Source organism: Micromys minutus (genome assembly GCF_963924665.1).
Source record: "Micromys minutus genome assembly, chromosome: 13".
NCBI lineage: Eukaryota > Metazoa > Chordata > Mammalia > Rodentia > Muridae > Micromys > Micromys minutus.
In genome coordinates this window covers 47,945,526-47,971,506 of record NC_137982.1, presented here as the reverse complement: position 1 = coordinate 47,971,506, position 25,981 = coordinate 47,945,526, and the positions used below count along the sequence as shown (strand labels likewise).

The window sequence follows — 25,981 nt, the reverse complement described above, 5'->3', positions numbered from 1 at the left end:
TCCCTGATGCTCGGGGTGACCCCCAACTGGTTTCCATGGCTGACCAGTCTATGAATGAGTTTAAGCTCAGAGTGACCCCCAGTTGGTTCCCATGGCTGTCAAGTATATGAATGAGCCTAAGATGTTCCTTTATATCTTAGTTACCACTGTTTCTTTAGGTGCAGTTCAGAATACTATCTTGTCTCCTTGGATTCCTACAAATCATGTTTAACAAAATAGAAAGACTGGGGCATAGCTTGGTGGTGCAATGCTTGCCTACTATGTTGGAGCCCTGGGTTCAATCCCCAGGACTTGAGGAAAAGCAAAAGTATAAGAGCATTGGGAAAGTAAATTTTCTCCCTTTAAAAAGATTTGGTCCTTGCATTTTTCAGTTCTGCTTTTAAGGGCTGAGAATTATCAGGAAAAGCCACTGCATCTATAAGAAATGTCATATGCTGTGATGTGGGTACATGACATTGCTTGATGAGCTATCTGCACATAGATCCATTTTATCCTCTTAGGGAAAGACCGACACAGAGACCTTTGGTCCTGATAGTCCATATTAGATTCAAATGATCTGAACTTCTAAAGAGGCCAAAGAAAGACCCTGGGTACGGGGACAGAATTCCCCAGGAGGGCAAGGTACACACACCAGGTATGTGGTGAGTTGTTACATTAGGCAGATGCTTAAGGAAAGGTCTTAGAGTGGTACCCCAAAAGGAGAGACAGCACTATCATGAGGTGATGGCTGCCCATCCCCAGGGAGGAACGAAGCAATCTAAGCCACAGCAGTCAGGCCCTGCTTGTTGTAGCGGCAAACATCTTACATACTCTTTCTGTTTGTTTCTGTCTCTGTAACAAAATACCTAAGACTGTGTAACCTATAAACAATAGAAGTTACTTAGCCCATGCTGTACAGGTTGAGAGACCCAAGGGCATGCTGACATCTTCTCAGGATCTGATATGTGCACATGTGTGTGTGTGTGCGTGTGCGTGTGCGTGTGTGTGTGTGTGTGTGTGTGTGTTAGACTTCTTGCTTCATAGCAGAAGGCATCGTGTGGCAAGACAGAGCAAGCACTCCAGAGAGCTGCTCTAAACCCGAGCTTCCCTTTTGGTAAGCCACAAAGCCATTCATTCATGAACCAAGGCAGGGCCCGTGGGACCCATGTTCCTCCGGAAGTCTCACTTACCAACACCGCCTCAGTGATCGCAAATTTCCAACACATGGAATTTGGGGACTTCAATCATGGTTTATGTTGACTAGGATATGAACTCCATTATGGCAGGAATTTTCATATATTTTCCTCATGGTTCTCTCTACTGCCTTTCAAAGTTCTTGGACCATAGGGACCTCAGTAACTACTTGGAGAATGAGTGGATACTATATAATACTATCAGTATTATAGATCATAAGGCAGTGAGCCATCAAGAAAATATTAAAACTGTAATATGTCAGTTTAAGTTGAATTTAATTAATGTATATAAATTGTATTTTTCTATAAAATATTTAAAGCTTATTTACCTTAGTAAAATCTACTATTTTATACATCAAAACACCAGATATTCTATGATAAATCTGTAAAAACTGTGTTTTGATCTTTACATTTGGAAATTTAAACAATAAGGCAAAGGTCCTGTTACTGAGAAATCTGATTTATGGCAATACATAAAATATATAAATAAATATATAAAATAATTTTACATCCTATTATTTCATTTTGCTGTTATTATGATTATTCATGTCGCCAAAGCAGGGAAGTAACCAGAAAGAAAACAGCAAAATGCATGATGAACTAAATCTGACTATTAAAAGCCACCCACAGCGACCTCCCAGAAATCAGCAAACCACACAATGGTCCAGAGCCCTCAGCTTTGTGAAGGTCACTCACCCACACTGAGGTAACATTCTTTGCTTTAGAGCAAACAGAGCTCTAACACCATGCTTTTGGTTATTAGCTTCCAAACACACTAAAAATATGAAGTATTTAAATTTGAGAACAAAGGGTTATTTCATCTTCAAACCATCAAGATTACTAATTGAACTGATTTATTTCAGATTTTATCCCAAAAGATATTAGCTGGTATCCTATTATAATGTAATTTAGATATAGTAGTAATTTTAACCAAATGGTTTTTTTTTCCTTGATATATAAAGTAAATAAAACATTATCCTAATTGATGGCTTGTGTCTATTGTAACTGCAGCAATAACATTAAAATGTGGTGTGTTTAGAAAAATCCTGCCCATAGCCATGAGACATTTATGGAAACTTCAGGCTCAGTTGTATACAGCTAAGTAAATAGCTGAAAAATGCTTTATTTTCACCAGTATATACAGACAAGGCACATCTACACACAACTGAGTTGTGACCTATGCTGTCTTTAGCATTTTTGAAAGTATTTATAGTTTTCTTTTAAACAGCATAAAGATTTAAATCCAGAATCAGTGCTATCCATAGAATTCCTGAGTTAAAGGACAGGTTAAAAGATAAAGACTAGTTCTTCCCCCCCAACTTTCTTCTCTCCCTGATCCCTTTCTCCCTCTCTTCCCTTCCCACACCCCACCCCTTGCTATATATTCCTGAAGGACATCTCTCCTCTCCTCTCTCTTCCTCTCCTCTCCTCTCCTCTCTCTTCCTCTCCCTCTCTCTGTCCTTCTCTGTCCCCTCTCTTTCTCTGTCTCTACTTCCTTCTCAACTCCCCTTCCCATCCCCTAAACAAATTCTATTCTATGCTATACTATGGCTGGCACCTTAGGGGGAAGGGACGCCTCAGCATGAACCCACCAAAGCACCACTCCCGCCTCACCGCAGCACACTCTATAAAACATATCCTCAGCTTTTTAGAAAATCACAACATACATTTGATGGTTCTTGTGAATATTGTAGTGGACCTTAATGTGCAGAATACCTGCAGCCCAGCCCCTGTTTGAAATTCCATTAAGCATACACCTACCGTAGAGCAGGTAGTTTATACTTCTAAGGCTAGCCTTTAGATGTAGTGCCAATCATTTCCATGGCTACTGCACCGTTTGCACCTTACCTTACTGTACCCTACCAGAAACACGTGAGGGCTGACCTCACTACATCTTCCCCTTTGCTGCCTTTTCCTGTTTGTTTGTCTTCATAGCCTCCTTGGCTTTCAGAGTTCCTATTGCTTTTTGGTTTGGGGGTTTGTGTTTCTTTTCTTGTCTGTCTTTTTAAAAGATCAGGCCTGCACTGGCCTTTTCAGGATGGGTAGAAGCCTACCCTACAAAGGAGGAGGCTGCCAATGTGGTGGCAAAGAAGCTTCTAAGAGCTGTTATGCCGAGGCTGCCTGTTCAGAGGGTTGGAGACGCGGCTCAGTGACTGTGGTGGTCAGTCTTGTAGTGGTCACCAACTTGTAGATCTAGAATCACCTAGAAGACAAGGGTCTGCTTGTGCCTGTGAGAGTTTCTAAGTTGAGTTAGTTGAGGAGGAGGATCCAACCTAAATGTTGGCAGCACCGTTCCCTCCACTTCCTCATCATGGCCGACTGTACCCCTCAAACTGTGAGCCAGAAGGAAACCCCCCGAAATCGGTTGGGTATTCCGTTGCAGTAATGAAAAAAGCATTAGAGTGGTAGAGCACCTGTTAGGATGTGCAAGGCCCTGGCTTTGGTGCAGGGCCCGCAAAATACAAAACTGTCTTTACCCACTAAGTTTAGTGTGAGAGTGTAACTAGAAAAAAAACAAGTTCTCAGGAGTGACGAATGTAACTGCCCATGTCTCCCTCAGTTCTGTTCTTACCTCAGAAAAGTGCTGGGTGCCTTTGTTCTCTGGGAGTATGGGTGGTTCGGAGACAGCACAACTTTCATGTGAAGTACCTATGTGGACGGCCATGTTGACAGATTGTTCCTGGATGTTCTTAGCTCCTGCTGAGCACCTCCATAGTTTGAGGTCACACACTGTGAGTCTCCTACCAATGAGGAGAAAAGCGTGGTCTCAGGGTTCTCCTTTGCTGGGGAGCAGAGTTAACCTAGCAAAACCCTGGAGACTGCCTGCGTTCAGGCCCCAGGTCTGCGGCTGCCAGGCTACATGATCCTGGTGAGTTCCTCTGCTCCTGTTTGCTCTTTATTATAAAAGGCATAAATACTACCAACCCCTGAGTTACTGAGAAGATTAAATGGGTTTAATATGCATACATATGGGGTGGATCCCTAGGTGAGGAAGTTTCTGATTGATCTTTTCTTCAACCCCTGCTCCTCTGTTTGACCTTGTATTTCCTCCTGTGAGTGTTTTGTTCTCCCTTCGAAGAAGGACTGAGGCATCCACATTCTGGCCTTCCTTTTTTTAAAAAAACTTCCTAAGGTTTGTGAATTATTTCTTGGCTATTCAGAGCTTGGGGGGCTAGTATCTGCTTATCACTGAGTGCGTAACATGTGTGTTCTTTCATGACTGGGTTACCTCACTCAGGATGATATTTTCTAGTTCCATTCATTTGCCTAGGAATTTTATAAAGTCATTGTTTCTAATACCTGAGTAGTACTCCATTATGTAAATATATCACACTTTCTGTATCCATTCCTCTGTTGAAGGAAATCTGGTTTTTTTTTCAGCTTCTGGCTATTATAAATAAGGCTGCTATAAACATGGTGGAACATGTGTCCTTGTTATATGTTGGAGCATCTTTGGGGTATATGGTCAGGAGTGGAATAGCTGGGTCTTCAGGTAGTATTATGTCCAATTTTCTGAGGAACCACCAGACTGATTTCCAGAGTGGTTGTACTAGCTTACAGCCCCATCAACAGTGGAGAAGTGTTCCTCTTTCTCCACATCCTCACCAGCATCTGCTGTCACCTGAGTTTTTGATCTTAGCCATTCTAACTGGTGTGAGGTGAAATTTTAGGGTTGTTTTTATTTACATGTTGAGCATTTCTTAAGGTGCTTCTCGGCCATTCGGTATTCCTCTGTTAGACTGCAGAGAATCAAATAACCCTATTAAAAATGGGGTACAGAGCTAAACAAAGAATTCTCAACTCAAGAGCATGTTCTAATGGAAGTGTAGTTCACACGCCCCCCTACTTACATGTGAGCTCATGTTCAGCATGCAAGCCAGCTCTCGGACCCATCCTCTCGGCCACCCATGGATCCCTGTTCTTAGCCAAACACGTGAGTGGAGGCAAAAGCCTGATTGTTATGATGTTTTCAGCATCTGCCAGGCTTCCGATAGCTCAGCCTCCAGAGTGTCAGCCACACGCATCAGGAGCAGAAAGCTTCACTGCAGACCAGAGCAGGGACACAACCCTTCCAGTACAACCATCGAGGGCTGGGAAGGGCAGTGCGGGTGGAGAGGCCACTTGGTGAGGACAGGGAAGGCACACTCTGAAGACCTCAGGAAGCAGAGTGGGTGCCAGTACTGAAGAGTGGAGAGTGCGGTCTACACCCTTCCTTCTTCTTAGCTGACAGCCATTTGTACACAGAGAGGGTGTGGCCTGCTGGTTCCATTTCACACTGCTTCACCTGGTGGATGTTTCCCCCCATTTCAGAACTCCATGAAGGCTCTGTCTGCCATGTCCTTATTCCCATTCCTCCTCTTTGTCTTGTTGAGAAGTCAAGGCAATGTGTGGTGGCAGGTGGACAAACGGGACTAGAGTCTGTCTCCATCTTGTTTCTGTCACTGTTGTCAAACACCCCAACAAAAGCATCCTAAGGGGAATGTGTTCATTTTAGTTCAGGGCTCAGGCGATAGTCCGTCACTGCAGGGAAGTTGAGGCAGGAAGCACTGGGTCAAGTCCACAGTCAGGAGCAGGGACAGAAGGACAGCAGGCGTGCTCATGCCCAACTCACTCCATTCACACAGTTCAGGGTCTCCCCCCATGGCCATGGTGACACCCAGGGGGAGGTGACAGTATCTGGGGCTTCCCACCTTAGTTAGCATACTCATGGGAATGCCTCACAGGTGCACTCCACTGGCTGCCCTTATCTAGACAGACACTCCCTGAGACTCTCCTGGCAGGTCAGACTACACTGTTTCTAGCTAGCAACTAAAACTGACTCTCACTGGCTTGAAAGCAAGTGTCGCAACACTGTCCAACAGGCAGATTGTGCTTCTTCAAGAAAGTCAGAACTCAGGTTTATTTTTCCTAGCTCTGATATTATTCATACCTCAGGAAATAGTCTTGTTTGTAGGGACACACACACACACACTCACTCACATGCACACACACACACACACACACACACACACACACACATGTCCAGATACTAATAAATTACCTGCTTTTGGAAGTCTGATTTCGATTATAACGCTGATAAATTATCCTTTATGGGCTGATTGCCCTGTGCATTAATGAGCAGGCCAAGATTCGAAGAGTGTGTGTGTGGCTTTTTTTTTTTTTTTTCCTCATTAGCATTTACTGTTCCGTAAACTTGAAATGAGAAAGTGACACAGAGAACATTTGTGCAGGTTTTAGTGCCTGTTTACGTCTCTGCGGCACTGCGCTAACAGAAATAACATATAAAGAGCATATTGACAATTAGGTCTCTTCCAAGACGGCTCGTTGAAAGGCTTTTAATAACCAGGAGACGCCAGCCATGATAACATGAGAGAATGAACTTAGCACACCAATTATGTGCTCCTGTGGTTTTACACCCTTTCCTTGGATTCCATTGCAATGGACAGACCTAATGGCTGTCACCACCTACTGCCCATCTTCCCGTTCACATCAACCTGAGGACAAGCTTAGGCTACACTGCCTCCTTCAATCAGCCCCTTTTCCAATTCAGAACCGCATGGGCTACAGCTGCAATCGAAGACAAGGCTCCTTTACTGCCCATCACTGCCTCCGTAAGTACAGGCCAGTAACTCAAGGCGGATGTTTGAGTCCGGACCACCTCTTCCATCATCCAAGTTCTCAATGTTAAGGCCCAAGCCAGAAACCAATAACATTCTCATCATTTAGTTTAGATTTAAGAGATCACTTTGATTCACGGGATAAAATCGAGCGGAGAAGCAGCTTCAGGCCTCAGGCCAACCCACCAAGGCTGCAATGGCAAGCTTCCAGGGGGTTGCTTCAGGAGCAGTTGGGAGTGAGGAATGCCACGCTCCCTTTGTGGCTCAGTGCAGGGGGTGCATTACACTATAAACTCAACAGTGTTTCTTTCCCTAGTTGTCACTACAAAAGACAGCCTCCTTCCCGGCCACTTCCCCTAGGCACACAGCACATGGCAGAAAGTGTGACTTCACAGTGTTCAACCAAACCAGACAACTCAGGGAATGCTAAGGAGGGGCGATCGGAGGAGATCACTAAGGAGGGCTGCCAGGGACCCAGGGACCCAGGGATCCAGGGACCCAGGGATCCAGGGATGGAAGCCGGCAGCTCTCAGTGTCATCCACCAGAGCATCAGTTCCCCCTCCCCAGTTCCTCTGCCTCTGACAGATGCTGTCTCAGAGAGTCCTCTGCAGCCAGGGCTAGCCTAGACCCTCGGTGTCAGAAGGAGGCAGGTTGTTCATGCTCCACAGACTTAGTCTCTGGAAGGCTGCTTTCAGAACTGCCCACCCTGGCTTTCCAGTCCCCCACCCCCGCCCCCACTTGTTTCCAGGATTCAGTGAGGAGGCAGTGATTCGTGCAGAATTTTGGCGTCGACTTTTACCTGACCCAGTCTGTCTCCCCCAGCCCTTCCTCCTGCCTCTTGAATTTAAGGGGTCGTTTTGCCTTTCAGTAGTATTTACGCCAAGTTTGGCCTCCGAGTGTCTCTTTATTGTCAGAGCAAGAGATTGCAGTCTCCCTGGGAAAATGCTCTGCAGGGGAAGGAACAGCCTCCGCACCATGAAGGGCAGTCTGTTGACTCTGTGGCAGGCACGGCTCAGGCTGCAACCATAAATACGGGGCCTGCCTCCTGCGCAAGTGTCCAGTCCCCTTTATGAATTGTGTCTTAATCAAAGGCTACATCTCAGAAAAGATGGCTGTACTTTGTCACCCTTGAACACTGCCGTTGCCAGGGAGGGGGTGATTGGCCAGGTCTCTAAGGCCAAGCTGGCCTTTCTTAGTGCTGAGCTCAGCGGCTATGGATTGAGGGCCCTTCAAGGACCTGCCTGACCCAAATATATCCTGCCGTGACCTTGACCTTCTCCCCTCAAAGCAATGCACACAGCCACTGTCTGCCGCCAATTCTTCCCTTTTCCACGGGTCACTCACTGGAGGACATCTACTTCTGTAGGAGAAAGATTGGGATCCAGGCAAGAAGGATCAGCAGTTAGGAGCATGTTCTGCTTCTGAGGTTGGGTTCCCGGCACCCCTATCTACCAACTTACAACTATTTCTAACCCTACTTCCAAGGATCTGGTCTCTGGTCTCCTGGGGCATCTACACCCATAGGCACATAACCAACAAAACACAGGGACCCGTGATTGAATATGATTTTAAATCTGTTTTACAAAAGGTCTGGGAGGTTCCCCCATCTCCTCCAGTCAGACCAGTTCACTGCATTCCCTACGAGTCCAGGGTCTCAGGCTAGAGGGCGGTTCCTGTTTTTAGAGTACTCAGAAGCAGAGCACCGCTGACTTCAGAGCGCCCCGCAGAGGCCATAGTATGGCCCAGTGATAACCCTGACCCCTGAACTGTGAAGAGAATTAAAGGAGCCAAAGGTGTCAGAACCTTCCAGAACACGAGGGTATCTGGGACTGAACCACTCCACATTCGCTCTGGCTTCCTTCTAACACACTCTGTGTATGCTTACGGATTTGAGGTGGGAAACTGTGGAGCTGGGACAGACCCCTCACCGTGGGGATGGGTGCTTGGCTTAGCAATCTTGATGGTTTAACTTTTCCCTCATCAACCACTTAGTATGCAAACAAGCTACAGCCTTCTGCCTGCTCTCTTCCCTTGCCGGCTGAAGCTGCGTGCCTTGGAATCTCAAAGCCACCCCTGATTCGTCCCCGCACCGCATGTCCACGTGCAGTTCCATTCATTCTGCCTCGGCATCCTCCTCAGCATCCTCCTCATTCCAACCCAGCTCAAGACTCTCAGCAGCTCGGCTCCTTCCTCTCTCCTCTGCAGACAGTGCACTCTCTGGCTCTGCCTAGGCTCCCTGCCTCCTCCTTCCTCTCTCCCTTTCTCAAACCCAGGCGGAACTCAGCTGAGAGGGGGGTGGCAGTCTCCACTGATCACAAAGCTGAGCATCATCTATGAGTCTCTAGACTTCGTCTGAACATTAAGACTCCAAAGTCAAACCCACAGTCCACAGTTCAGGCTTGTTCCAACCTGCTCCCCCACACCATCCCCCACTCTCTGTGTCCCCCACTTTCTCCCTCTCCTTTCTCTACATATTTACAGCCCTACTAATCCATTTGAGCTCACCCATCTCTCTCCCTCTCTCCCAGCCATCTCACTGCCTGTCCTTCACACAGAACCGATGCCGCTTTCCAATTCTTTGCAGTTTCTACAGCAACATCAATCTTGGCACAGCCGTCCAATCAGATGGTCAGACTAGTGGCATTTCTGGGGTGGGGTGGTGATTTTTGACTTGTTCATTTTTATATCCCTTAAATTATATATAGCCATGCTTGGCATCTGGGTGCAACTCGTGACCAGGTCCGCTGAACTCTGCCATTTGGGGTGTAGGAAATGACAGTACACGGGAGGAAATTTGAAGCTGGAAATATTGATCTATGACAAAAGCAATAAGTGAAGGTTCTGGTTCTTTGGCGCTTTACATTCCTTCTGTGTGCTTGCTTATCAGTTTCTTAGTTTCCTTATGCAGTCGAAGCTCTTTGAAAATTAAGGGATTCGTGTCCTCTGAACTGAGCTCTGGCCCAGTTCTGTTGGCATGCTCCGTGAGAACCGCGTCTCTGCAGTGGGGATGGTTTCCTTACCATTAAATGAAATCCTGCCTGCCTGTACGTTGTTAAGGGTGTTTACATTTTCTTTTACCTCTGTTGTGTGGGTGTGTTGTGTGATTTATCTGTCTGCCTGCCTTAGTGCGTGTCACAGTGTGCCGGTAGGGGTCAAGAGACATTTTGGTCTCTCCTGCCATGTAGGTCCCAGGCACTAGACTCTGGCCACTGCCCACTGAGCCACCTCACCGGCCCCAACCAAACACTTTAAAGCATAGTATTTCCCTGTTTCATGAAATGACTTTCTAATGCTTTCTCTTAGCACCTGGTGTTGTGTGCTGTCTCGCCTGTGTGTCTGGGAAATCATGGGATAGCTTGGAAGGCCTCTGTGGTTGTGTTTCAACTGAGAACGAATCCATTCAAAAATCTTTAAAATGTCTGTAAACCCAGTGCGGCAGGTTCTGAAGCAACGCATGAGTGAGAGTAGAAGCCCTGCCCTCGGGGCTGCCTGCTGTCTCAGGACAGTGTCTGTGTTGGAACACGTATGCCGTAGGACAAGAGTGAGCATGCGTGTGAACAGACAAAATAGCTGCCGGTTCCTGTACCTTCCCTGGGCTTTGGGTTTCCTGTACTGCCAAACCGTCTCCGGCTATAAAAGGAAGCACTTTATGAGCCTATAAAGTTTATCCGTAGGAGTGAAGGGGAAATAAAGCACAAGAGAAAATAAATGTTGACAAAACATCTTGAGGTCTTTATGATTCTGAATGCGCAAAGGTTTGACTCAAAGATCGGCCTCAGAATTAAGGGTATTTGCTGGAAGACCTGGCTCGGGTTGATTTAATTACATTTTACAATTAATTTTTCAGAGGCTCTCGTGGCTAGATTATACACGAAGAGTAATGAAAACTTAACGGTACTCATGAGGGGGAATGTGGCGATGTTTGGTAAGATAGGCCTTAAACTCATCCATATAGGATCTATACCCTAGCTCTGCCCATAAATGTTTAAGCAGTAATTGTGCATTTAAAACTAAGAAATAGCAGGGTCTATTAAAAACAAACAAAAACAGTGCTATTTCTCGGGACCCTCAGTCTGTTGGTGAGGGGAGGATTGGTAGCGTGACTGAAGCAGCAAAGAATTGGCCATTAGGAAAGGAAGGAATGTGCACACTCATGTAATCCCAGAACTCAGAAGGCACAGCCAGGGGGAAACCAAAAGCTCTAGGCCAGCCTGGGCTACATAGTGAGATGCTGTCTGTAAAGGCAAAAAGAAACAAAAACAAAACAAACAAAAAACCAAACAAACAATAAGATCTAGAAAGAAAAATGTACCCAACTTTGATGGCTTCCCCCAGCCCAGATTTTATTTTGATTCTAGAACAGTCCATACACTTTAGGTAGTAACATGGAAGCAAAGTCCTGGAATTTTACCCTGAGACAGTTTTTATTTTTATTTTTATTTTTTGATTCAGCTATTCTTCCTGGAAACTTAGTGGCTTTTTGACAGCCTTGGAGGCAAACAAGCCAAGGTACAGATGTGTAGGAAGGACTTTCTGATTGAACTTAAGATACTATTTTTTAAAAAGGACCATCAGTGGGGCTCCTTAGTGTGTGGTGTTTTGTTAGAAATTTCTCTCCATGCCCTTGGCCCTGTGAAGGCTCAGTACGCAGTGTAGGGGAATGCTAGGGCAGGGAGGTGGGAGGGAGTGGGTGGAAGGAGGAGCACCCTCATAGAGGCAGGGAGGGGGTACAGGATGGGGGGATTCCAGAGGGGAAACCGGGAAAGAGGATAACATTTGAGACTTAAGTGAAGAAAATACATAATAATGATAATAATAATAATAATTTAAAAGAAAGACGTTTCTCTCCAGATTCATGTTTGTACCATCCACATGGCTTCCTGCCCCGCGGTTTCAGAGTGTTTAGAAACGTACGGGAATCGGAAGCAGGGAACGTGGAGCCCCTGCATCATTTGTAGAGCTCGGGAGAGGATCTGTTATTCTGACACGCTTCCTATCTTCTGTAGTCCCGTTGCCTGTCTTGCGATGTAGAAATCTCTCAACATCTGGAAATCTCAAAGAGAAAAGAAGGCTTCCACTTTATTATCCTGCTCTCGCCAGGATGCCAAGGACCATGTGAGAAAGATAACAGGGGTAGAAGATTGTAAACATCAGTTTCATGATAAAGTACGTGTCAGTAGATAAAGTCACGCTTAGGGCACAAGAACTTATGAAGCAGATAGGAACTATGGGAAGGAAAATGTGGCGTGAGGGGTATGTAATCTTCTTTTGGCATTAGGGATGTCGTGAACAGAATGACGCTTACCTGAAACCTGATTATTGAAATGTAAATTCTTAAAGTATACACACACGCACTTGCACACACACATACACATTTTTATTCTGGTTTAACTCACTGAATATATACACCCATCGAACATGCTCGCACGTGTGTGTGTGTGTGTGTGTGTGTGTGTGTGTGTGTGTGTCTTTCTTCGACTTAATAGTATAGTCCTATGATTTGGAGTTTTAACCCTGGCATAAGGGAAGGATCTCCCAGTAGCTTATTGTCTGCCAGGAGAAAAGCAAATGGCAGATCCTTGAGAGAACAGTGGCTGAGATGAAGCACTTTGGCCACTGGGTGCCATCCTTGCTCCACATAAGAATTTCCAAAGCCACATTTTTAGGGAAATGGTTAAAACCCCAAAGATGGATTTCAAAGCAATTTTGAGATATAATAACATTGGTGTGTGTGTGTACATGACCTGGAATATGTTAGTGACACCAGCATTGATTCATGCCACCCAGGCGTGATCTGCAGGGCTGGAGAGCAAAGGCTCTCCTTTGGTTTGGCCTCACGAACAAAGGCAAGGGAACGGTCAGAATGCTTGATGTTCCACAGGAAGGCATCCTGTGGAGGCAGGGGGGTCATGTGGAGGGGCAGGGATGGACGATGCGGTGCCGTGTAAGCATCTGGAGGTCAGAGGGTCAGATGCCCCATTAATTATCTTTATTGTTGTTTGTTTCCTTGGCTCGCATGCAGCTCTGGGCTTGAGTGGGCTGTCTGGCAGGCTCTAACTGTTCAAGTGTATCCCTCTCAGGCCTGAGCCAGCGAACTATTAAGAACTCCATTTCCTTCCTTCCAGGCATGCTGAGTGTTTGGTGGAAGTAGCTCTGGGGTGAACTTTGCTACCCTGGAAGTAATCCTTGAAATTCACCATCTTAGCCAGGCCTCGGAAGATCCAGGGTCCAGAACTTAGCAGCAAGGCAGAATTTTACCTACTTTGGGTTTGACTGATAGATAGATAGATAGATAGATAGATAGATAGATAGGTAGATAGATAGATAGATAGTGAGATATAGACATAGATATATGACCTTCTCTTTCATGTATATGCATTATTATATTATTATATATTATATAATATATTTTATATATATATATATATACTCAGCATTATGAATAATTATAGACACAGAGGACATTCTAAAACTGCTTTGTTATACAGATTAGTGTTTTCAGAGCTTTGGCCATTTGGTTGGAAGAACTGAGGCAATAAAAAATAACAAATTTAATGAAAAAGTGACAAATCTGTTAGGTTTTAGTGTAACAAGGAGTTGAGACCTCACTGTAAAGGGGCCTAAGCCTATAGCAGCTAGCCTTGTAGTTGACCCTAGAACAGTAGTTTTCAACCTTCCTGATGCTGCGACCCTTTGGTACAGTCCCTCACGTTGTGGTGACCCCAACCATAAAATTATTTTGTTGCTACTTCATAACTGTAATTTTTCTACTGTTATGAATCATCATGTAAATACCTGATATACAGGGTATCTGATCTGTGACCCTGGTATTAGGGTCATTCAACCCCCAAAGAGGTCACAAGCCACAGGGTAAGAACCACTGCCCTAGAGACTATACACGGTCTGATGTGAGTGCTCTGTTGAAGAAAGGAAGTGGCTGAACTAGGCTGCCGTATTGGGCAAGTCCCGGAAGGACCACACCATGAGTTGGGAACCTCTTTGGTGCTGCTGCAGTCCTCTCTTCTTCCTATCGTATACCCAGTTCCCTCGGTGTGATAGTCCCTTAGAAAATGGGAAACACAGCCTGCCAGGTCTGCTTCTGGTATGTTGCTTATAGTGACTCATTTAGTCATTACAAAACCTATATTACTTGTCCCCTTACTTTTCAGATGACAAACCCGAGTCACATATAGAGATGACCAACAATATATCAGTTAAAAAGCTATGATCTTGGCAGGCATGGTATGCTGAATTTACGGTGTTCTCTTTTGAAATGGCACAGAACTCTGTTTCAGGAATGTCTGGCCTTGGCTTGGTCCTATCCTTGTGCTCTGATTATGAGCCCTGATAGGACGTTGGTTTTGGATCCTTTGATAGATGAGTTCAGGTTTTAAGTGACTTGGGTGTGTGCATGCAATTGTGCATGTACATCTGTCTGTATATGTTGTATATAATGTGGATATGTGGATGCATGTGTCTCTGTGTGTGTGTATGTGTGTGCATGTGCACGCATGAGAGTGTGCCTATCTATGTAAGTTTTCATAATCTACAAAGTCATCCAGCCCCACTGTTTCCCCGTGGTGGACCTCCTCAGCAACCAGCATTACAGTGTCAACTTGAAGAGAAAGTTTTGGTGGATAATAATAATTTTCCATCCAAAGCATAAGTCCCAAACAATTCTGGAGCTGGTGAGGCCCATTCCTCCTGCTACTGGGAACATTTCCTAACATATATCATAATTCACCTCTGCCCTTTCAGTGACAGAGAGGGTTCTGGGAAAATCCTGCTCTATGGTGGCTTCTGCAGGAGCAGATGGCCACCCTCCCAGCTGGGCTCAAACTTGTCAAACAGCTCTGCAAAACACTGAAGCATCTTTTGAAGAAGAACACTTTGTCCTCTTCCCTTCCCCTCCAACTAGAATGGAGAGGAGGGGCGTGTTCCATGTTCATGTTGCTCCAAGTTAAAAAAAAGGGGGGGGAAGAAAAAAGAAAAAGGAAAAAGGTCTTAAGTGTGCCCCTGCCCTTTAAACACTTCAGAGATGTTTGTTTCTGCCGGAAGTGGCATCCAAGCGAAGAGAGTCCAGCATAATTCTCCAAGAAGCCGGACAAGCCGAGGAAGGGTCTATCAGTCTATTGTTGAGAAAGTCATCGTCTGCACAGAGTTCTGTCTGAGCTTCTCTGTCCACGTGCACTGTGCCCTTTCACTGTGCGGTGCGAAGGGGGAGGGAAAAGGCAACAGCTTTTATACGACATACATACAGCGTACCTAAAGTTTTCCCAGTAAAGGTTTCAAACGGGAAGACCGAAGACACCCAAAGGGAAAACCAGCTCCATAGATTTCATCCCTGCAAACCTAGCTCATAGTCTCGAAACCATCTGACAGTTCTCAGAGATGCCCTCCATGACTCTGCACCGATTACCCAGATCACCCTGGACCAAACGTGCAGCACCCAACACTGCAGCACCCAGCCCCCTGCCGGAGGCTTACTGTTGACTGGCCTCCGCACAAGACTCAGTTTCTTAACTTAACCCTTGTAGAAGAGGGGTTTCCCACGTTTCTCTTTACAGAATCTTGGGAACGCTCTGGTTGACTCGGTTGGTTCGCATGTCTAGTCCTGGTACCAGTCCACTATGAACAGAGTAATGTCACTTTCCAAGTGGACACAGGTAGCTAAGGCAGAGCACTGCTGCTGTCCTTCGGTGTACGCACGCTCACCGCTTTCAGATGATGACTTTCAACCCCATCCGGCCTCCCCACCGCTTCCATTATAACCACAGACATTTCCCAAGAATACAGATTGGATGTTTATGTCGTAACGTATAGGTATCAGGTGACAGTGACAATTTGATCTATCTGTTGAAGCAGCTCCCCAACCATAGTGGCTAGGTACTATAGTTGAGCAGAATATTTCCATTGTGCCCTTAAATATTCTCCCTCTATGGATCGTCTGAGTGTGGGTAGCCCTGACTTGGCTCTCATTCAAATAATTTAAAGTCTATATGTGTGTATGTGTGTATGTGTGTATGTGTGTGTATATATATATATACACACATATATACATATACACATACACATATACATATATATATTCTATGGTTGTGCCAATTAAGTTGGCCTTGAAGTCTACATGACCACATATCATCAGCCCAGACCAGACCAGCAGCTTGATCCTGCTACAGACCCAGAAAATTCCCTTTCAGCTGAACCAACCAATAACCTGCAGAGTCCTTCTGGGCAGTCATTTCTTCGTGAATTAATTAGGTCTTACTGGAAGATTAAACAGATCAAATAGGCCAAACATCCCTATATCGAGTGCTTGAAAGTAACAGTAAAATAGCTCAATTTCTAATCTACTTCCTGGCCTCATTAGAATTCAATTAGCAGAGGACACTCTTTCCCAGAGGCCCTTTGGCAGATTTGTGTGTAGACAGTTAACCTAGGGGTAGCAAAGGCAGTTACTTGTAGCCAAACAATTCTCTCTGACTGCAGAGATGAATCCCAAAGATGTTTAGATAGCAATGAACTTCTCCTTCCAACGAGATGCAGATATTTCAAGTGGACAGAGTGAGATAAACTACAGCCAGCACTGCCCCTGACACTGACCACGGTCCTGCAGCTGCCAGAGTTTTTGGACTTGAAAGTCAGATGGGAAAGGTCAAGGGGGTTATGCTAGAGACAAGGAAACGAAAAAGGATTTACAAGTCCCACTTGACACTGTTGGAAGTCATTTCCTGAATAAACAGCGCCAGGCTCTGAAACATAGAGAGGGACATTCTACAAAAGGTATGTATACATAGCCATATATTTCTTAAGGGGGAGGGCTCTCAGCGGTCATGAAAAGCAAGGCACTTGGGGGTAAGTCGACCTTGTGCTGGTTTTTGTAATGTATGCATTTCCCCCCCCCCCCCCCCCATCCGCACTATTCCCTTCTCTCTCGTTCTGCGGCTCCTGTATTGACTCGGCGAGATTTATTCTCCTTCTAACGGGGTATGCTGTAGTTGTCACTCAGCCTTGAAATAGTTTTCCTCTCCAGTGGAACATCAGGCCAGTGATATATTTGCGCAGCTATACCCACCTGTCACCTTTCTGCTGGCCCTAATGCGTCAGCATTCCACAGCCAGACCAGCCAATGGCGGTGCTCGAAGCTGCTGCCTTCATGGGACCTAGCAACAGGAAGAAGGATTTCATTGGCTGTCGGGCTTTCAGCTGGAGAGGAGATTGTTCCTGATGGGCCTCGGCTGTCTAGATAGGAATAAGGTTGGGGGTGGGGCAGATATTTGGGCATAGGAGCCTCTCGGTGATAAATGTGGTACCATTGTACATGACGGAACTCCCATGATGCTTACATTCTTACCCTTCCTCCCATAATCAAAGGTAAAAGAACGGTGCCACGTCAGGGCAGCTGGCTTTAATCCGCAGGATCCAAGATGCAGTAAAAAATAAATAAATAAATAAATAAATAAATAAATAAATAAATAAATAAATAAATAAATAAATAAAAAAAACAGGTTCTGCTCCCTAATCTTTCATGGGAATGAAAATGAATTAAAGTTTGTCCACGTTGAGACAGGAAAGCCTTTGTCTGCTGGAGGTCCAATGGGCTTGCTGAATGCAGAGTGCGTCCCCAACGTTATTTTGCCAGTATCTGGCCTCATGCGCTGTCTTGCCCTTGAGAGCTTGTGTAAACTCAGAAGCAGAGGCCAAAGAAGAGGACAGGGCTGCCTCTGCCTCTGCTTGGAGTGGCAGGCTCTACCGCCACTTCCTTGCTCTACCTTTGCCCTCCTTGCTGTGTTTACTGCTGTCGTCAGAGCATAGGAAATGAACATTGGTTAGAGATGTGCACGTGAGTAAAGCCATCAGGGAAGATGCCGAAATAATACAGAGCATAAAACAGTAATTCTTTTTTCTTTTTCTTTTTTTAAGGGACAACATTTATTCCTTTTCCAAATGTTACCCAGGTTTGCTAATGGCCACATTCTGCTATCATGAATTTCATAGACCATCTGGGTCTTGGGATTGATACTATTTCTATGAGAAAGAGCCTTTAATTACAATGTTCATCATAAAATAATAGTTGCAGTCAAGGCTAGTCTCTGGGAGAGCCACGTCACTCAAATTACAACGACACATACCCAGAGCTGCTCCAGGTTTAGTGTCAGTATTCTGCTCTGGAAGGAAAATGTGTTTCTGTTTTGAGTTGTAAATTGCGCTCCTAAAGATTCATACTGCCTTAAAATACCCAGAGACGCTTGGAGAGCAGGCCACTTCCTCCAGCCAGGGACCTCAGGAAGAAGGAGGAAATAAAACAATGGAAGTGAACTGCAGTGAGTGCGGGAATTAACGGTGTGCTAACTATCTAACTGCCTGAAATAAAACCGGATAGGCGGTGATTTGTATTCTACCAAGTGGAAGTGGGGAGGATTTTATGTTGCCAGGATTACATACTGTCGTAAATGAAACCTAAGCTCTGGATGTTGGCAGGACTGGTGAAAGAACCCTGGAGCCTGCCTTCACCTTCTGATTTGATATTACTCAGCTTTTCTATGGCTTTCTTTTCCGATTCATAGTTGACACCTGTAAACAGCTTCTAAGACACAGTTAACTAGAGTCCTGGCCAACAGCCAAGGGCCTGGGGCATTGTTCAAGGTAGGCATAATGAAAGCAACATTAATAACGACAGTCATTGCTGTCCTTGCGTGTGATCATCCAGCACAAGGATGTTTCTGGCTTCTGGGACTTCATATGTGAACAATTTCAGCCACCTTAGCTTTCTAGCTGTTGATATAAATATTTTTGCAGAACATGTCAGTTTACTTACTTTTATTATAAAATTTACATACAATGTATTTTGATCCTGTTTTCCCCTCCCCCAACTCCTCCAGGATCCTTCTACCTCCCTACCCACCTAACTTCACACTTGGTCAGAACAAACAAATGCCCAATAATCGAAAGCATACTAAACAACAACAACAACACACACATACACAAGTAGAAACACAACAACAAAATGGAGTCCATGTGTTTTGTGGTGGGCCACTACTCCTGGATCTAGGCCTGGGGCCTGTCCTGGAGTGTGGTTGATTTACCCAGTGACACTTTTTTTTTTTTTTTGGAGGAAACTGACTTCCCTTTGCAAGCGGCTATCAATTACCAATACCTGCTTAGTCAGGTGTGGGACTTCCCCTTCCCCACACAGGAAGCTTGTCAGGTCTGAGCTTGTACAGGTCTGGTGTGTGCTGTCATAGTCTCTGTGAACTCGTGTGGGCCAGCCCTGATGTGTCTGAAAGTTTTGTCTTGGAGTCTTCATCACCACCTCTGACTCTTTTCCGCCCCCTCTTCCACATCGATTCCTGAACCTTTTATTTTCCATTTGGTGTGTTAGGGAATGCTGGGGACTGAGCATGCATCCTGTCTGCAAGAATAGCCTTCCGAACAGCTGGAAACTCAGTTTTGTAAAGAATATTTGGTTTCAAACACATATTTATGGGCTTCAAATGGCACATTGGTACACATATACACATGCACATATCTAAACATTTATACACACATATTATATACATATGTACCAATCTGCCGTTTGAATCCCATAAATATAAGTGCATGTGCCCATGCATGTGTGTGTCCACGTGCTTTTTGTTTTGTTTAGTTATGTTTTATACATATATGCTTTATGGCTATGTTTCACATATATTTAGAGTTATGTTTTATATATTCTATTTTTAAAGCTATGGACACACACAGCAGTCTCTGTGATGCTCGGCACCGTTTGTCATCTTTAGCGTGAGATGACAACTTTCTGGACCCATCTCTGTGACATATTAGTCCTAGTTGTTTGGGAAACTGGGGAGTAGGATTTGCCTGGTCTGGCCATGTTTCTTGCACGTTGTGACACGTTTATCGATGAGAAAGTTGTCTGCAGTGAAGACACCATCCATAGGTGTGAAGATAGCAAAGCTAACCAGGTAAGCCTGCAGCCACCACCCAGGAAGGAAGAAAACCTTTTAGCAAATGGAACATGATTGAACTATGAATCTCTGGGAAAGAGCATTAAAAAGAACCAGAACCAAAAATAAAAAGGAAGAAAAAGCAGTCAGAGATGATTACTATATATTGCTATAATTCCAGCAAAAAAAAAAAAAAAAATGTGGTAACAATAATCACGACAGATGAGGGTCAAGATAGGATGTGCCTGGAGAGAGATGGTCCATCCAACTGCCTCTGCAAGAGCGCATGCTCTGTTCGAATGACTTCAGACACTCATCTACTTTATTTCCTTCCGTCTAATTCTAAAGCAGAAAGTTTCTAGTCCTGGCAAAAGGCCACACTGATATTTTATTGCTATTCTCCCAGAAAACAGCTTCCGATGCTGAAGAATAATTTTATCAATATAAGTAATCTACCCACTGGTGTTTTATATCACGTTCGATGACAAACTGTGAAATGTAACATTTTTGCTTTGATGGCTTATGAAATTCATCATCTTTTTTTTTTCATAGATCTTCATTCAGAAAAAAAAATAATAACATTTGATTTCTCAGGATTTGTAGTCCTATCAGAAATGTTTGAATAAAAGATTTGCAGCTTTTGAAATCAATATCTGGATTTACTAGTAAAAGCATAGTCAGTGGGTGAAATGTTACTGTAGTCATTTATCCTCGGTGACCGTTAAAGGAATAAAAATATAATCACTGCCATCTCGGGCTTATAGTTTATACCAGAGATACTGTCAGAGGGAGAAACGTCTTCTAATTACCCCATAGTTCCCAACTCTCCCAAGAATTACCCACGCCACTGCCTGGAGGCGGGGCCTGCATATTCTCAGTTCTTACTAAAATGAAGCTGGACCATGTAGACAAAGAGCTTCACTAAATCGTAACCAGAATAGAGAGAAATATGTCTGTATTCATTTTTAGCACATACATTTATAATCTGCCTGCGCTCGTTAGCCGGGTTAGTATGCACTTCATCTAGACTGATCCATAAAACGGACAGTCTGAAGTTCCCGTTTAACCAAACCATCATCGTAAAGGAGAAATATTTCCTCTCGGCGATAATTCTAATTTTAAAAACATCCCTTTCTTAATCGGTTATGTTATTTATCATTGTTAGATTTATTGTACATGTGTCTGCAAGTCGGACCCTGGTACATGATGTAAGTAGTATCATTACATTCTCTGTGTTATCAGAAATGCCTGACATTTCAGACAAAAGCCTCAGAGTAGTGCCACTTGGTTTGAGAGAGTAGACCTAAGGAGGCCAGAGTAATTTAAATGAGGAAAAGGAGTATGGAAGGAGAAAACGTTGTAGCAATCTTTCATAGGATACTGTTGCTACAGGGGTTCATTTCTAGTTCTTGATACATGCCAGCAGTTGGTCCACAGTGCTCTGTGGTCCTGAGCATCCTTATTCCTGGATTCAGGCTGACAGAGATGCTCCAACAGAGATGTGCCATGCTTATGATAGGAAAAGGAACAAGAAAGCTAACAAAGCCACGTGGTTAACTCTCTGTTGTGTGTGCACGCACAAGCGCCTGCAGGAGTGTGTCTGTGTGACCCTATGATCCTTATCATCCTGTGTGTGGCATTGTGCTATGGGGAAATACATGAGTATATAAGATGCTCAGACACAGAGAAGAGAGAACAATCGGGAATAATAATGTCAACCATCACAGCACAGCAACTGTGCAGGTAAGTGTTCCCTCCCGTAATTAATGCTGTATAGAGGCCTCATAAGGAACGACACTCACCGATAGTGGTTGATAAGGTGGCCTGGCCATTCCCCGTCCCTGCTCACTATTTAATTTTTGCAACAAGGTTGGGGGGGGGGCTTTTCTCCTCCCACTTATCTTATTGTGAACACACATAGGAATTCAGAGAAGGTTTGGATTACTTTGGTGTATACCAACCAACTAAAGTTAGTCCAGAATTACCCAGAACGGCCTGGGTGGTCCATATTGTTGACACACTTGCTCTCAGTATGAATCATCACTGTCAGACTTCAGGGACATCCTACAAGCCACTCAGCATCTAGTTCCTCCTCCTCCGCACAGTCCTTGTGTGCACCTTCAGGCTGCCTCCCATCCCCCACTGTCTTCTGAGCTGCAGTCCTTTGGTACTTGGGATATTTGTCAGCTACCCGGTTCTTCCTGGCCTTCCTAGGTTTCTCTGCTGGGTTGGGGTAGATGAGAAGAGCTTGTGTTTCTGAATGATCCCGACTCTAAAAAGATGAACATTATGTTGTTCAGCCAAGGCTGACAGATTTTAGGGACTTCTGTTCATTCTCTCATCTCTAATTTGAGTTTGCCCACAAGTCCAGTTACCTGTAGGCTTTTGGTTTTTTAAACCTATGTTAATAAGGGTTCTTAAATGCTTCAACCTCCCTTATAGTCCAGTGACCAAAGGTAAGGGAGGAAGATGGCTCACAGGACAAAGGGGGACAAGGACCTGTTTAGAGAAGTTCCTTGAGGCAATTTCATTCTTTGTTGTGTGAAGTCTAGTCCACTAGCAAAACACCAAACACGAATCAGCAGCTGCAGCTTGGTCCAGAGGAAACAGTGAGGCTCTACCGATTGCCAATTGGCAAGAAGCAGCCAGAACGCCTGCAGAAGTTCTTTGGTGTGCTTCTCTCTGTGAAGTTATGAGAAGCAAAGATCAGAGAAGACCAGCAAGGTGAACCAATGGCTGAGGGCCGTCCACCAGCTGTCAAGTTAAGCTTATACTCTTCCCAAACGTCACGTGACCTCGCCAGCATCCATTCCAGCAAAACATCCCATGCCCTCTCACCAGAGAGATTCCAGAAAAACACCATATGTCTTTTTTTTTTTTTTTTTGCCTAACCTCCTCTCACATGTCTGCTTCAGCAAAACATCCTCTTGTAAGACAGTTTCCAGAAAAAAAAAAAAAATCACATGGTACAACTGAGTCTCCACTGAAACCAGAAATTCTCACTTCAGTTAGCCCTTCTGATTCGGGGATTCTAGTCCTGTAGAACTGCCCAGATCCTTTCTCTGACTCCCCTTCCCCTCAGATTGTTCGTAACTTACCCAACCCTCTTTTCCACCCGTTAGCCTAGCTAAACCTCCTAAAAGTGTGAGTGCAGTGAGAAACCAGTTGCTGGCGAACCAGTCGAAACCTGATCATTCCCTTCCTCTTCATTCCCCTTGGAGGTGAGGAATAATTCACCGCCATACTAGACGCAGTGAGACTGACCTGCTGGATTCTCTGACGTGTGCCCTCATTGCTAACGCTTAGCTTAATGCGCGCTTGACCTGCCATCTTTTCTCAGCCTCTCCCTTCCTGCCCATCTTCTGGTTCACAGTCTCACGCTTCAGGTACCATGCTGAAGCTCACGAGCATCGTGGACATGTCACTTTTATGTGTTGCCAACCATGCATGATACTAACCGCCAGATGCCAGAAGGTTTGAGAGAAAAGAAACAGCCAGCGAGGGACCACAGTTTAAAAGTGAAGTCCTCTCTCCGTTGCCTGTAATGGAATTCTGCACTAAGCACTGATCCTGTCCCATCTCTTGTTCCGAAAGAAAACTAAGGAAACCTCATTATAAACAGCCGTGCCACATGACCCTTCATGTGTTTGCATCTCTTGGTTGTCTGTATAGAAACAGAGCTGAATTCAGACATGGTATTTACAAATTCCCGGAGGAGCACAGTTGAAGAAAACCTGCTGTCCCTGGCTGCCTGGGGACATCACTGGATGAGGCCTTTACATGTCTCTCTTGCTAACTGTACCATATCTCTGGCTTGGGGCATGAAGAGTGGAGGTTCCACTTTCTCAACTGCCCATGAAAAGGGATACTTTCCCTTAAACTTCTGGACACTGCCCTGCCCTCCACTTCCGAACCCCTCATCCCTCTGATGAATGTTCTCAGAGGCGGTGTCCAACTTCAGGTACCTGTTAGTTTTACTTAGCATTTATAGACAGACCTCCGGCTTGATCAAACCCAAAGCAGACAGGCTATGTCTTGCCCTGTCCTTCAGGAAGTCCCTGGTTGGAGAGATACAGAGATGCCCACACAGCACTTGGCAGCATGCCTAACAGCGGGGAAGGCTTCAGGGACTATTTACTGGATGGGCAAGAATGAATGACCGCAGAGGAGCCTCGGCAGTGAGCTGGCTGTGGAAATGGTCCAGAAGGAACGTGTCCAAAAGCACCAAGAAAGCCAGCTTGAGAGACACTTCCTGGGTTCTAGACAGCCAAGGCCTGGACAGGAGGCAGCTGTGGATGAGGGGTTGTGCAGAGCCAGGAGGAAAGATGGGAGTTGACACCAGGCCCTCCAAGAAGAAACTTCTGTCCTTCCTCAGCAGGATTTCTAGTAGTCATTTTCTAAGTAATGCAAGGACACAGGTAGGAATGCAGGGTGGCAAGACTGCTTCCATCATCAGGTATTAGGTGGAAGATCCAATTCCTACCAGCTCAGCACATGAGGACCGCCTTTCCCAGGAGTGAGGCTGATGTCATATTCCATAGGTTGATGCCACTAAGCACTACTTATCTCGTGAGGTATTGAAGTTGATGGTATGTCCCTCCAGTAATACCTTAGAGACCCAGTTCTGGATATGGCCCCCCACCCAAGAGTGGGGAGACTACAGTCTACTGGGGACAGTCTTTTAGCAGGCCCTCTCTAAGGCATGGGGAGAGGAACATTTAAAGATTTAATCAGAAAGCTTCTTCTGGGGCAGACTCTGCTTAAATACAACCTAAAATGTTTGTTTTGAAGACCTAGACTCTCAGGATGCAGTTTGCTGTAACGATAACCTCCCATTGTGGGTTCAATTATGTTTCCAATAAAAGCCATACGCTGGGGCCCTCATAACCAGTACTTCACAGTGTGAGTGGACATGTCTTTAGGGTCTGTAAAAAAGAATTAGCATAAGTGGGGTAAAAGGAATGAACCCTAATCCAACACAACTGCTGCCCTTTTGAGAAGAGAAATAGACACCTCGAGCATGGAAAGCAAGATGGGACACAACCATGATCTTAATTAGGGTTTTACTGCTGTGAGCAGACACCGTGACCAAGACAAGTCTTATAAAGGATTACATATATTTGGGGCTGGCTCACAGGTTCAGAGGTTCAGTCTATTATCATCAAGGTGAGAGCATGGCAGCATCCAGGCAGGTATGGTGCAGGAGGAGCTGAGAGTTCTACATCTTCATCTGAAGGAAGCCAGGAACAGACTGAGGAGCCTCAGGCAACTAAAAAGAGGGTCTCCAAACCCATCCCTACAGTGACACACTTCCTCCAGCAAGGCCACACCTTCTAATAGGGCCACTCCCTGGGCCAAGCAAATGCAAACCATCACAGCCATCTACACCAAGGACACAGGCCCCAGGAGAACCAAACCTGCCCATTACCTCGATCTGAGACCTTCTACCTCCAGGCCTGTGAAAACACACCAGGTTTGACTCAGTCACCCATAGCCTTGTGTTACAGACCTGCTGCCTGAGACTAAGGGCCTACTGTGAGCCTGGCACTGTGCCAAGATTTTGGCCCATTTTAACTTTTATACTGACCTTGAAGGATGGTTATTTTTTGCTCCTTTATCAGAAAGGAAGTGCTCAAAGCCATAGCTTTAGCAAGTAGCAAGCACAGATTGAAATTCAAATTCAGAAGCCTGGCACCAACCCACATTTATTAAGCATGAGCCAAGCTACGAAAAGAACTGGGCTTCAGTAATTGCTGACACTCAAGAATCTTAATCCTTTCCTTATGGAAATTATAAATGATGAGAGACAGACTCACAAAGGCCAAAAAAAAAAAAAAAAGTTTCTGCAAAAATAATACCAGTACTGAGCTGACACCAGGATGAATCTAAGAGAGATTAAAATTGTCCATAGACAATAGAGAGTTGTGGTTGCTAATATAGAGTCAGGGAGCAGAGTGGTTGGATTTGAATTCTAACCCCAGGGTTTGCCTCCTCAGATGAACCTGAGTGCGTTGCATATTTTCTTCTTCTCAATCTCCTCGTCTTGGCTGGAAGGGAGTATAAGTTATGACTGAAAAGGAAACTTCAAGCATAAGTTTATTTCAGAATTGGATAAGATACACCAGGAACTTAGGACAATGCTAATATGTTTCAGGTTCACATATGTGTCTCTATAAATGCACTAGGCGGGAAAAGTATTTCTTCTGATGTTCAGTTTACCCAGCACTAGCAAAAACAGTCGAAAAT

At 44.9% G+C, this 25,981-nt stretch overlaps 1 protein-coding gene across 1 annotated transcript in view; it reads left to right on the top strand.

Moving 5' to 3' along the window:
* The window catches only part of PDE11A (phosphodiesterase 11A), a gene marked incomplete at both ends in the record, with an annotated part of 323,910 nt that overhangs the window by 208,886 nt on the left and 89,043 nt on the right, over positions 1 to 25,981 (top strand). The gene's annotated exons all lie outside the window — the stretch shown is intronic.